This window comes from Rattus norvegicus, chromosome 1 (genome assembly GCF_021556685.1).
Source record: "Rattus norvegicus strain SHRSP/BbbUtx chromosome 1, alternate assembly SHRSP_T2T, whole genome shotgun sequence".
Classification (NCBI taxonomy): Eukaryota; Metazoa; Chordata; class Mammalia; order Rodentia; family Muridae; genus Rattus; species Rattus norvegicus.
Window position 1 is genome coordinate 96,264,521 of NC_141534.1, and position 12,947 is coordinate 96,277,467.

Consider the following 12,947-nt stretch of genomic DNA (forward strand, 5'->3'; position numbering starts at 1 on the left):
AAGAGCACTGACTGCTCTTCCAGAGGTCCTGAGTTCAATTCCCAGCAACCACATGGTGGCTCACAACCATCTTTAATGGGATCCCTCTCCTGGTGTGTCTGAAGACAGCGACAGTGTACTCAAATAAAATAAATTATAAAAAATACTTAATCTAAAAAAAGAAAAATGTCTCACTGGCTAGGTGACTTGGGCTGGTTGACCATAAGGTTTGTGTTTTTTTTTTTTTTAAAGAATCTTAAATAAATAGGTAGGTAGTAGGTAGATAGACAGACTGATAGAGCAAAATTAACTTGATCAAGTGGAGCAATGTGTAAGCAGTAGGGGACAACATACATGGTATATTCCAAGTGTATGAATGTGAACGGTACCTCATGGGAGGAAGAGTAAGAGGAAATGATTAGTATTCTCTTAAGAATGAGACACGAGAATGGGCAGGTCCAGGAGAGGTAAGCAATTCAAGCCCATCTGCATGCATGGTTATGCTAAAATTGCAAGAATGGGAAGCAAGACTTGGTCTAGTTGCAGTGCACGAGCCTTGAGCTCAAGATTTTAAGCCATGAGGAAATAGCCTATGGCGGTGTCATCCTAGGGTATAGAAGAACATATGGCGTGAAGTTTAAAATGAGGTAAGATAGGAGGAGAAAAATCTAGAAGTCCTAAGCAAGCACATAATCAATCCACTTGCCCATTTCCTGACCCAGTGGCAGGAGCAACATTAATAGCCTTTCAGACTGTGCTGAGCAAAGCCACATTTGTGGCAGACCCACCAGGTAAGAGGCTATCCAGACAGTGGCTGAACATAAAGAAGTGTCCTTGCTAACGAATGATGTGTCCCAGAAGGCGTACTGGCAAAAATGTTAGAACTGGAGAGGCATGGCCTTCTCTCCCCATAACGGTTTGTGCCCGTCCCCTCAGATCAGTGTACTCTGAAAAGGGGGAGTCATCTGGCAAGAATGTCACTTTGCCAGCTGTGTTCAAAGCTACCATTCAACTGGATATTGGGAACTTCATTCATACCAGCTTGAAGAAAAACAACAGACAGCCCTATGCCATCAGTAAATTAGCAGGTTATCTGACCAGTGTGAAGTCTTGGGGTACTGCAGAGCTGTGGTTTGAATTCCAAGAGTTCAAGGTGGTGGGACCCACTGTTCTCTCCAGGGTAGAATTTGAAATATGTGTCATGGGGGGGCGCATATTTGCACCCACCAAAACCTGGTGTCTGGTGTTGTTGGCACCTCAGAGTGAACATAACCCAAAAACCGTATGCTATCCGTTCTGCCCTGGCTGCCTCAGCCTTACCTGATTTGGTGATTGTTGTAGTAAAATTTTAAAAGGAACGTTTTCTATCAGTTTCCACAAGCCAGATCCTCTGGCTCTGGCTGCTATTCTGCCACAGGGTCCACAAGCTGCCCACTCCAGGCTGTCTCCCTTTTAGCCACCCTCTCTGCTCAGTCCCCTAGGTGGTAGTTACCATGCCTGGTGCACACACACACACACACCCCTCTCATTCTGCAGGCCCTGTGTGTTCTCACTCTGCTCAGGCAACAGAACCAGAACCACACACTCTTACTGCCTCTCAGCCATTTCTGTCACACACTGTCCTCTTTAGCCCGGTAAAATCAAAGTTCCAGAAACTTAAAATTTAACAATTAGATTTATATGTTAAATTCTCAGTCCACAATTCATCCATACAATAAATTCACTGCCAAGTGATAGATATAAACCACCCACCTAGACGAGATAAATCTGAACCATCTCTTCCGTAGACTCCATCTTGACCATCTTGCCGCTCTACCTCCTCCTCTCTCCTTCCTAAACTCTTCCCTGCCTATCCTTCCTTCTCATCTCATCCAATGACGTCATCCTATGGGAGATGTCTAAAGGTCATCGTGTTGAGGACCTTCCTGAACTGCCTTTTTTTTTTTTAAAGATTTATTTATTCTATGTAAGTACACTGTAGCTGTCCTCAGACACACCAGAAGAGGGCATCAGATCCCATTACAGATGGTTGTGAGCCACCATGTGGTTGCTGGGAATTGAACTCAGGACCTCTGGAAGAATAGTCAGTGCTCTTAACCACTGAGCCATCTCTCCAGCCCCCTGAACTGCCTTTGGTGGTTGAAGATAAAGTTGAAAGTTACAAGAAGACCAAGGAGGCTGTTCAGCTACTTAAGAAACTTAAAGCTTGGGTTGGGGATTTGGCTCAGTGGTAGAGCGCTTGCCTAGGAAGCGCAAGGCCCTGGGTTCGGTCCCCAGCTCCGAAAAAAAGAAAAGAAAAAAGAAAAAAAGAAACTTAAAGCTTGGAATGACATTAAAAGGGTCTATGCCTCTCAGAGAATGAGAGCTAGCTATGGCAAAATGAAAAAATGAGGGCAGATCCAGCACAGGGGACCCTGCATCATCTACGATGAAGATAATGCTATCCTCGAGGCAGACAGAAACATCCCTGATTTTACTCTGCTTGATGGAAGCAAGCTGAACGTTTTGAAACTTGCTCCCGGTGGGCATGGGGTGGGCGTTTCTGCATTTGGACTGAAAGTGCTTTCCGGAAGTTGGATGAGCTGTATGGCACTTGGCGTAAGGCTCCTTCCCTCAAGAGTAACTATAACCTCCCTATGCACAAGATGATGAACACAGACCTCAGACCTTAACAGTCTTGAAAAACCTAGAGATCCAAGAACCCCCCGAGCACCACGCAAGAAGATTCAGCGTAGAGTCTTGAAGAAGAACCCACTGACGAACCCGAGGATCACGTTGAATCTGAACACTGACGCAAAGACTATGCGCAGGAACGCCATTCTCCGCCAGGCTAGAAATCACAAACTTCGGGCGAAAAAGCTGGAAGCGGCAGCTGATGTTCGGGCAGCCAAATCCAAGAAGATCGTTCCAGACAAGGGGGCTGCAGACAAGAAGCCTGCGGTAGGCAAAAAAGGAAAGAAACCTGTGGATGTCAGGAAGCTGAAGAAGCCTGCAGGGAAAAGGTGGTTACCAGGAAACCAGCAGAGAAGAAACCTACTGCAGAAAAAAAAAAAAAAAAAAAAAAAAAAAAAAAAAGCCTGCTGCGTAAACTATTAAAATTTGTAAATTCCAGAGTGCAATAGATACAGCCTATTTGAATAAATCGAAGATACAGTGGGGAAAAAAAGGAATTGGAGAAAGATGAGAATCATGGGTGGATGGGACCTAAGAAGAAGTTGTGGACATCTTATGAACACAAATTCCTCTAGTTAGTTTCAACACACCCTCCCTGATTTCTTAGGTAAGCATCTAAGACAGGATTCTCCTATAGGGAAATTTCCCTAAAGAAATCATTTTGGTTTAGTTTTTTTTTTTTTTGGTGTTTTTTTTTGTTGTTGTTGTTTTTGTTTTTGTTTTTGTTTTTTTGTTTTTTTGGTTTTTTTTTTGTTTGTTTGTTTGAACAACTCTGCTCCTTTTACATCCACAGTAACTCTCCCTTCCTAATCATCCTGATTGCTCTCTGGCCCCAGGTTGACAGAAGTTCCTATAGCCCACTCCCAGGGAGGCCTCTGTGTAGACTCTGCTAAGTCACCACTCACCCAAAGTCAGTATTCCTTACAGCTTTGAATTCCTTTCATGAAAAACTCATCCTGGTGCTTGATGTCAGTAAAACAGGCACGGGGAAGGATGGCCCTACCAGTCCGTCCTAGCTAGGGTTCCATTGCTGTGAAGAGACACCATGACCATGGCAACCCATAAAGTCAAACCAATTAGGGCTGGCTGACAGTTTCAGAGGCTCAGTCTATTATCATCACGGTGGGAAGTGTGGCATTGTGGGGGCAGCCTTGATGCTGGGAGAGCCGAGGGTTCCATGTCTTGATCTGAACACATTGGCTACGATCAGGGAGGAAACAAAATAAAGTTGATTAATGTACATTGACAAAAATTTGAAGGTTCTCTGGTTTGAATTATTGTTGTATAGTGATGGAAATTTAAGGTTGTTCATTTGAATCATTGTATATTGATAGAAATATTTTAAGGTTGTTTTGCTAGATGATTGCTAGACTATATTATATGTTAGTTAGTATTCCTTCTAGGCTCTGCCCAACAGTAACCTGGCAATAGTAGGCCTGGCTTGCTATAAAAGGGGCCTTTTGGTCCCCTTCACTCTCTCTGCCCCTTCTCTCTCTCTCTGACTCTCTTCTCCCTGACCCATTTCTTCCTCTTTTCCCTTCCTTCTCTGCCCCTTCTCTCCACATGTTCCTGGCTGCCCTCTCTCCCTCCTGCTGAGGCACCCCCTCCCACCTCACCATACCATGCTCTATCAAATATATTGTTATTTACTAGATACATTCCAGGAAAAATAATTAAACACAGATTGTTGCCTAACTCAGATATGCTTAATAGATACTGGCTCTCAATCTTGTCAGAAATCTGCTAACTATAACATTAAATGTTTAAGCTTATTATAACAGACAGAGACTCCCAAAGCCTAATGGTGAACCCTGCCAAGATCTCTGAGAAGATATGGGCACAGCCTCAAGACTGCCTGGATTGTGGTATGATAACCACTGAGACACACTGCTCCATTGCCTTGCCTGCTGATAGGACTTGGCCTACACTTTGGACAAACAGAGGACACCCAGACAGGTAAATGTCTTACATTGCCTGAGACCAGGTGAGTCATTTCTACTCCACAGGAAAAAGCTTCTTGTCCTCTGGGCCTGATGGCCAGAATGACTCTGCCCAAGTTGCCATGGAGACCACAGGGACCTGGGAAATGTCTAGGGAGTGGACTATAAGACCAACCTCTGTCGTTTTAATTAATACATGACATCTATAATTTATATTTTATAATTTATAATTAGGTTATAATTCATTCTTCCCAGATTTCTGACTACATTAACAGCTAAGCAAAATGCAGCTTGACCGCTAGAAAACAGACCTGGCTCCTTATCGCAAGGTAATCCACCACCATAAGTCAATTCGTTAACTAGTTAAGATTACCAGATCTCTTATCAAAAAGAGACAGGTTTGCCTTGCTCACAGGTGTTATGATAAAGATGCACAAACTCAGATGTAACCTCCTGTTACTTCCTTATCTCAGTTTCCAGTGACTAAATGCTTCCTATTTCCTCCCTTTGTTGTGCCACTGTCTTAACATTTACCAATGAAGTTCTTATAAATTAGCCTCACCCGAATAAAACATTCCTCTATGATCCAACTTTTATATCACAAGTTCAAATTTTAAGTTTCCTTTGGTTGTCTTTCATCTCTACATTTAAGGTCTTTCTCACACTGTATAATCAGTGGTCACATTCACAAGGTCAAGGTTTTGAGTTTCCTTTAATTGTCTTTTAAATATAAACTTAAAAATGTTTCTCATTTTACTAAGTTTATATATATTCAGTCTCCGGGACAGAAGAAAAAAAGCCCGTCCTGCTCATTTTGCTCCATAAAAGGTTTTTTTGTTCCCTAAGGTCATCTTAAACAATGTTCATGCTGTTAAAAACTTTCTCTCTTTTGTAAACTTATAAGCTTCAAGAAACACACTCAGATCTACCTCTCATGGGCCAAACAGACTCCATCTGGATAAGTACTCCTGCCAATCTATTCCACAGGGTGGGATTCCTCTCTTGATCCCCCGGGACTGGGATTCTCCTCACTCCAACCACCGAGACCTAAGAGTTTCAAATACACACCTAAGAAATTTTTTTTCTCCCAAAGGTACTTAATTTTAGTCTCCACCTGTAATGTGGTGTGTGTGTGTGTGTGTGTGTGTGTGTGTGTGTGTGTGTGTGTGAGAGAGAGAGAGAGAGAGAGAGAGAGAGAGAGAGAGAGAGCTTCTTGCCAAGTCCAGGAGTTTACTCAAAATCTACATCCAGGATAGCTCCAGAGAAGCAACCCACAAATGCTCTAATCTACTCTCACAGACATAGACGCTCCTACTCAATCTGCTCTGTCCCACCCACAGAGGGCTCCACAGAGCCGGGACAGCAAGGACACAGCCAACTCTCCTAAGACTGGACCAACACCCCCATCCCCATCTTCTTAGGTTTCCCAGAGACACGTCTGCCCCAAAGTCATCAGGAAGCAGCTAAAGATCACACAATGACCCTATTCCTGCTTCACCATTACTTTCTAGCTTCTCAGTTTTTAATTAAACCAAAATGAACGAATGTCAGCATTCCTTTTAGGCACCACCCAACAGCTACCTGGCAATAGTGAGGTAGGCCTGGATTCCTATAGAAGGGGCTGTTTGGCCCCTCCTCACTCTACCCTTCTCTCCTTCTCTCTCTCTCTCTCTCTCCCCCACCCCCCTCTTCTCCCTCTCCTCACACTTCACATGTTCCTAGCTGGCCTCTCCTCCTCCTCCCCTTCTTCCTCCTCCTCTTCCTCCTCCTTTTTCTCCTCCTCCCCTTTCTCCTCCTCCTCCTCCCCTTTCTCCTCCTCCTTCTCCCCCTCCTGCTCCTCCTCCTCCTCTTCTTCCTCTTCCTCTTTTTCCTTCTCTTCCTCCTCCTTCCTCTATCTGTCTTCCTCTATCTCTACTTCCTTCTCAACTCCCCTCCCTATGCCCTAAATAAACTCTTTTCTACACTGTACCCATCGGATGGCTGGTCCCTCAGGGGAAGGGATGCCTCAGCATGGGCCATCAAGGCACCCCTCCCTCCTCACCGTACCGTGCTCTATCAAACATGCTGCCCATTTAAAATGTGATGTCAAGTTCTAATTTTCTGGTTCTTGTAATTATTTCTATTGTGTGTAAAATGTTGATGTTAGAGGAAAAATTTTTTAAGCAGAAAGGGGGATATGAAGTGGAAATTTCTGGTTTCTTTGGAAACTCGGGTGTGTCATGTGATGTTTTTCTGGAAACTCTTTTGAGAGGGTGTTTTGCTGAGGCAGACACTCGAGAGGACACATGGTGTTTGGAAAGAGTGTACAGAGAACCTGACAGAGTGTGAAGAATGCTCTTGGAATGGTTTGCCTTACACCACTTTACTGGGCTTTGCTGATCTTCACTCGTTGTGGCTTCATAGAGATAAACAAACCACCGAGCTTCTCATGGTGTCCCAGCTGCTTCTTGTTTCTTCTTAGACTCACGCTGATTCAGTGGAGCCTCTCTCTCTCTCTCTCTCTCTCTCTCTCTCTCTCTCTCTCTCTCTCCCACCCTCTTCTCTTTACCTAAGAAAGAAGGACAGAGAAGAGGGAAGGAAAGATAGATAGAAGTCTGTTCTAAGCTCTCTATTTAGTTTCCTCCCTGCCCAAAATTATAACTATTTTTAAATTATCTTTCTAAATGATAGCATATCTATAGTTTATAAAATAAACAAAACTGGAGGGACTGGGACAATGATCTTTTTATAATGTTTGCTGTTGACTTGGGGTAAAGAATTTCATTTTGGGAGGGAGGGCAAGAAAATTAGAAAAAAATAGTCTTAGGAAAGCTAGCTATAGCATTTGTTGGTATTGCCCCAAAGAACTACTTCTAAACAGGTTCACATTTGCTTTGTCCTATGAACCGTTTTTCTCCTACAGCCTTTGTCGTGGGCTACAAAGGAGGTTGAAGCATTTAAAAAGCCTTATTAAAGTAGGTTTTGAAAAATGTGAGCCTACAGATGGGAGCAAGGAGGGGACTATCTTCTTCATTGGGCAGGGCATGGTCCCAATGGGTGGAGCTTGGGACCTTAAAGCCCACCTATACAGTGGCACACTTCCTTCAACAAGGACACAGCTACTCCAGTAAGTCCACATCTCCCAACAGTGCCACGAGAATTGGGTAATAGGCAGTTGTAAATAAACATGAAGATGCTAAGAACTCAGCCCAGGTCTTCTTCAAGAGCAGCAAGCACTCCTAACCTATGAACCATCTTTCCAGCCCCACGTCCCATATTTCTAAGGAAAAGATACACATACAAAGTGTTGAAACATAGTATTGCTCACATAGTATTTTTGTTATCTTAGAATAGTGCTGGCCAGAACCATGTTCTCACTTTCTCTATGTCTTTACACTAAGTGAGGAGGCTGCAGGGAAGTTGTGACAGTGAGTACCGGGATCTGCGAAGTTCTTAGCACTGCTAATCCATCTGGGCCAGAGACTGGTGCAGAGTTCTGTTGGAGTCACTGTAACAACTGCCTGGGGTAATGATCAGTCTGCTTGCATTATTTTGGCCTCAGAATTGCCTTTAATTATGGGATGTGGCCTTCAAGGATGTTCTGTTTGTGCCATAGACTTCCTTGGATAAGGAGGGGCATCGTCACAGATGTGCACAGATCCCTGTGCAGGCATAGTGGGCGGCAGAATGAGGAAGTCCCATCATCCTTGAGGTAATTGTGAGAATATGTAACCCTGGGTCAGTATAGTTGTAAGGGAGTGAAGGCAAAATTTCTGGTTTCTCTAACAACTCAGTTGTGTCATATGCTGTTTTTCTGGAAGTTGTCTTGTGAGAGGGCATGTGATGTTTAGAAAGATAAATGGACCCCACAAACTCTTGCATTGCCATGCCTTGCAACACTCCACTGGCCTTCACTGGTCTTTGCTGGTCTTCTTTGGTCTTCACTTCATAGAGGGAAATGCTCAAAAGAACTTCTTGTGATATTCCAGCTGATTCTGGCTGCTTCTGCTAACTGTGGAGCCTTGCTGTTTCTGCTGGATCATGCCGCCACTACTGATTCAGATTTGGTGTTTGCTATTGAACTGGACTTCTGATATCCTGACAATGAAGAGTGAATTCACCCCAGGGAACTACTTCTAAACAGGTTCACAATTCCCTTTTCCTATTAATCTTCTTTTCCCCCTACCTCTGGTTTGGGAGGAAAAGCATTTAAGAACCCTTAATAAAAGAGGTTTTGAAAATATCTAAGCCTACAGGGGAGATTTAGGAGATAGTACAACTAATTGGACTGGAACTGACTTGCTTAAATTGAGTCTGCTTTTGCAAATGGTCAAGATAACTGTGATGGTCTGACCCCCATCCCCAGCATAGCTGGAGCCATTCTGTTCCATGCCTACCAGATATTTCATGTTGTTGCTGTAACATACCTACCAGTCTTTGACACAGAGAAGTGACTTGGCATAGAACAAGGACATGCTGACCACATACCCTGTTTTGTTTTGTATGCTCTGAATGTTCTGTATGAGGTCTGCTAATCTGAAGAAATTCCACAAAGCTTTATGTTGGACCCATCAAATCAAAGGTCAATATCACCTGTTATGTCTAAGATGGCTTGAGTCAGAGCTAACCACTGGGCTGCCCTTCCTGCACCTATGTATGAGCTCACTGTGGGTTTTATCGCTAACACTGAAGAATGCCACTAATAAGACAAAAGGGTATAATCCTCATGCTCTGATATCTCAATGTTCTAAAATTTCCCTGTTCACCACCGGTCCACCACTCCTCTTACCTTCCTCAGGCCCAATCAGCATAAAGGTTCACTGATGATACTTTGCCTAGTGAGCCAACGGCTCCCCTCTTCGCCCTTTACACTTTTGAACCTGTTTTTCCTATAAAAAGCCTACCCTGAGAGCAGACCCTCCTGGATGTCCAGTATTAAGGTGTGTGTTCAATAAACTATTCTTAACCGAAATCAGTGTTTGTTTGGTTTGAGTTGCGATTGCTGAACCCCAACAATATCCTGACTTCCTTTGAGGAAGAAAATGTCCCTCTCATTTGTCCCTTTGAAAGATCTGTACAAAAGCTTGTCTTACTAAGATTCTTCCCTTCTCTTGCTCTGCTTTCTCAGGAGAGGACTCTAAAAGAGGGCCAGTGACCTCTTCCAACTTTGGATCACGGCCCGTGTGAGTTAGAATTATCTCTAACACAAAATCACTCACGTGAAGGTTTTGTTTTGACTTGTCCCTGAACGACTGTCTTAAATCTCTACAAAGTATAAATGATCGTTGTGAAACTCTATGTAGGGGCTTGGTTTTGTGCACTATGTATTCAGATACAGATTTCTGGGCCCCAAGATCTATTTTCTATGCCAGATGCCTTTTCTACAGTCTGGACATTGGCATGGTCAAGCATTTCCAGTCTTGATATTATGTAAAAATTGTTTCCCATCCTCTCTGATTGACCAATATATTGTTGATTCAGCCTATGACTGGGCAGAGGAGATAGGAAGGCTGGACTTCTGATCCCAGGTAGGGGTCCCAGAAGGAGAGAGAGGAGTAGGGAAGGACCAGGAGGAAAGAGAAGGGAGAGGTAGTCATGAAGTGGATGGTGGCTTATACCTAAGTGAACATCGGGGAATCCATACTGCAGAAAAGCCCTCCAAATGCCCTGAATGTAGAAAGCCCTTAGTCCAGAGAGCATTTCTCACTAACCACAGAGGATTCACACTGGTAAAGAGCAAGGGGAAGCTTTCTTTCTTTTTTTTTTTTTTTTCTGTTTTTCAGAGCTGGGGACCGAACCCAGGGCCTTGTGGTTGCTAGGCAAGTGCTCTACCACTGAGCTAAATCCCCAAGGGGAAGTTTTCACTCGTGCCTAATGCCTTACTGATACTGGAAAATGCATAATGGTGAAAAATCATGCGGGTTGAAAAAATGTGGTGAAAACTGTAGTCACGGTACAAGTCTTACCCAGAATCAGCTTGCTTATCTGGAAGGGAAACCTTAGAATACTGTGAGCCATGGGAGATCCCATGTCCAGAACTGAGACCTTGCTCAACATCAACAAATTCATGCTGGTCAGAAACCTTCCAATTACAAAGCATTGTGGGAACACTTTCGTAGGCATAATTTTTTTTTCAACCTACTTCACCCTCTCCTCCAGCCCACCACCCACCAGAAGTAGTAAAAAAGAAAAGTTACTAGGACACAGGGGAAGGAGACCTGTTTGGAAATAGTTCTCTTGGGGGAAGAGTCCAATCTTCCTTGTCTGGATATCAGAAGTTCCGTCCAGTAGCAAACACCAAATGCGAACCAGCAGCTGCAGTCAGTCCAGTCCTCTTGGCAATCACCACACAGGAACCAGCAGCTGCAGTCAGTCCAGTCCTCTTGGCAATCACCACACAGGAACCAGTAGCTGCAGTCAGTCCAGTCCTCTTGGCAATCACCACACAGGAACCAGCAGCTGCAGTCAGTCCAGTCCTCTTGGCAATCACCACACAGGAACCAGTAGCTGCAGTCAGTCCAGTCCTCTTGGCAATCACCACACAGGAACCAGTAGCTGCAGTCCAGTCCTCTCAATAAACAACACACACAAACCAGCAAGGGCGGTTTCCACTTCAGACTTTCATTTGGGCTTCGCACTTCAATTCAGGATTTGGCATCAGAAAATGCACATCAGGAGGAATCTCTATGAATGTGAGGTGGCAAGAAGCCGCAGGGACTTATGGGAAGTTATTTGGAGAGTCTCTACGGCATCACCACAAGCAGAGTTGAGTAATGTAAGATGGACCAGTGCATGTGTGTCGTTAGCGAAGAATAGTGAGGCGGAGAGATGCTCAAGCTTCGACTGTCTATGGGGTCGTATTTACACTCTGTCATCAAGTGTCCTTTCCCAGGTCCACAATAGCAGAGCATCCTCTCACCTGTCTGCCCCAACGAAACAACATTCAACCATAAGTGACCTTCCAAAGGAAGCAGAAGTTCTCACCTCAGACTTTCATTTGGGCCTCACGCCTTGCTCAACATGAGAAAAGCCATTAAAGAAACTCTGTAAATGTTAAGAATGTAGGAGGACCTTCCTTCGGGGCTCAGAGGTTGGCATCAGAAAATCCTTACTGGAGAAAGAAAGTTAGGGCAAGGATTGTAGAAAGATCTGTTGTCATGATTCAGAATTTAGTATCAGAAAATGCCCAGTATGAGGAGTCCCTGCAAATGTGAAGATGGTGGGAACGTGTTTCTGTAGCTCACAACTTCCTTGACATTAGGGGATGCTCAATAGTGAGGAAACTCCCAAAGAACGGGAAGTCCTTTCTCTGGGACGACAGCTTACATAGCATAGAACAGACCATACTGATGACTCTCGTGTTTGGTGAATGGCAGAGAACTGGTCATCTCTTATTTTCATCAGGGTATGGGAGTGCTATTAATCATTCCTTGTTTTGCTCAAGCGTTTACACTTCCCTGGGTGGGTGGTGCCGAGTATGTAATCTAGCGTTCTGCGATCACTAAATGTGCTCTCTCCTAAGCTGTATCCTCATCTCCCAGAGTATTTACATTTTGAGGTATTCTGCAAACAGAAGGATGTCTGAGACACTCACTTTCGGTGTTGTGAAACCTTTTGGTATAAAACACAGATGGGCTGGGGGAGGCAGCTCAGCGGGTAACCCTGGGAGTTGCACAAGCTGGAGGACCTGGGTTCAAATCACTGGAATCCATGTAAGAAGCTAGTTGTCTGTCACCGTGCATGTGTCTATTTCCAGTGCTGTGGTGGAGAGGGGCCTGGGGACAAGACTTCTGGGAATTTCGCTTCCTCTATGTCTTAGTCACTGTTCTGTTGCTGTGAAGAGACACCATGACCAAGGCAATTCTTACCAAACAAAGCATTCAACTGGGGTCTTGCTTACAGTTACTATTATGTTGAGGAAAAATATGGCTCAAAATCAGGTAAGGTGTGGGAGCAGTAGCTGAGTCACATCCCGATATGTAGGCAGCAGGGACAGAGACAGACAGACAGACACTGGGTGTTGGAAGAGAAACAGGCTGGGCCTGGTGTGGGGTTTTTAAACTTCAAAGCCCACCCCTAGTGACACATCTCCTCTAACAAGGTCACACATCATCTTCCCCTGATTTAGGAGCCTATGGGGGCCAATCTCATTCAAACCACCATAACTATATTCTTTCCTTTCCAAAAATGGAATTATTGATGAATGTAGCGGTGCCTATCTGTAATCCCAGAACCAGGAAAAGGGAAGGGGGATAGGATTTGAGTTTGTGCCAATCCAGGTCCACGCTGATTGTGGCAATAGTTGGGATGGTATTACTGAAAGACTAGCCTACTCATTTTAAGGAGTCACACCAGCATCGGGAAAGTATACACAAT

General features: G+C 44.3%; 1 pseudogene; it reads left to right on the forward strand.

The window, feature by feature from the left end:
* Positions 1-826: 826 nt before the first annotated feature.
* Rpl4-ps4 (ribosomal protein L4, pseudogene 4) lies at positions 827-3,026 on the forward strand (annotated as a pseudogene).
* Positions 3,027-12,947: the final 9,921 nt, after the last annotated feature.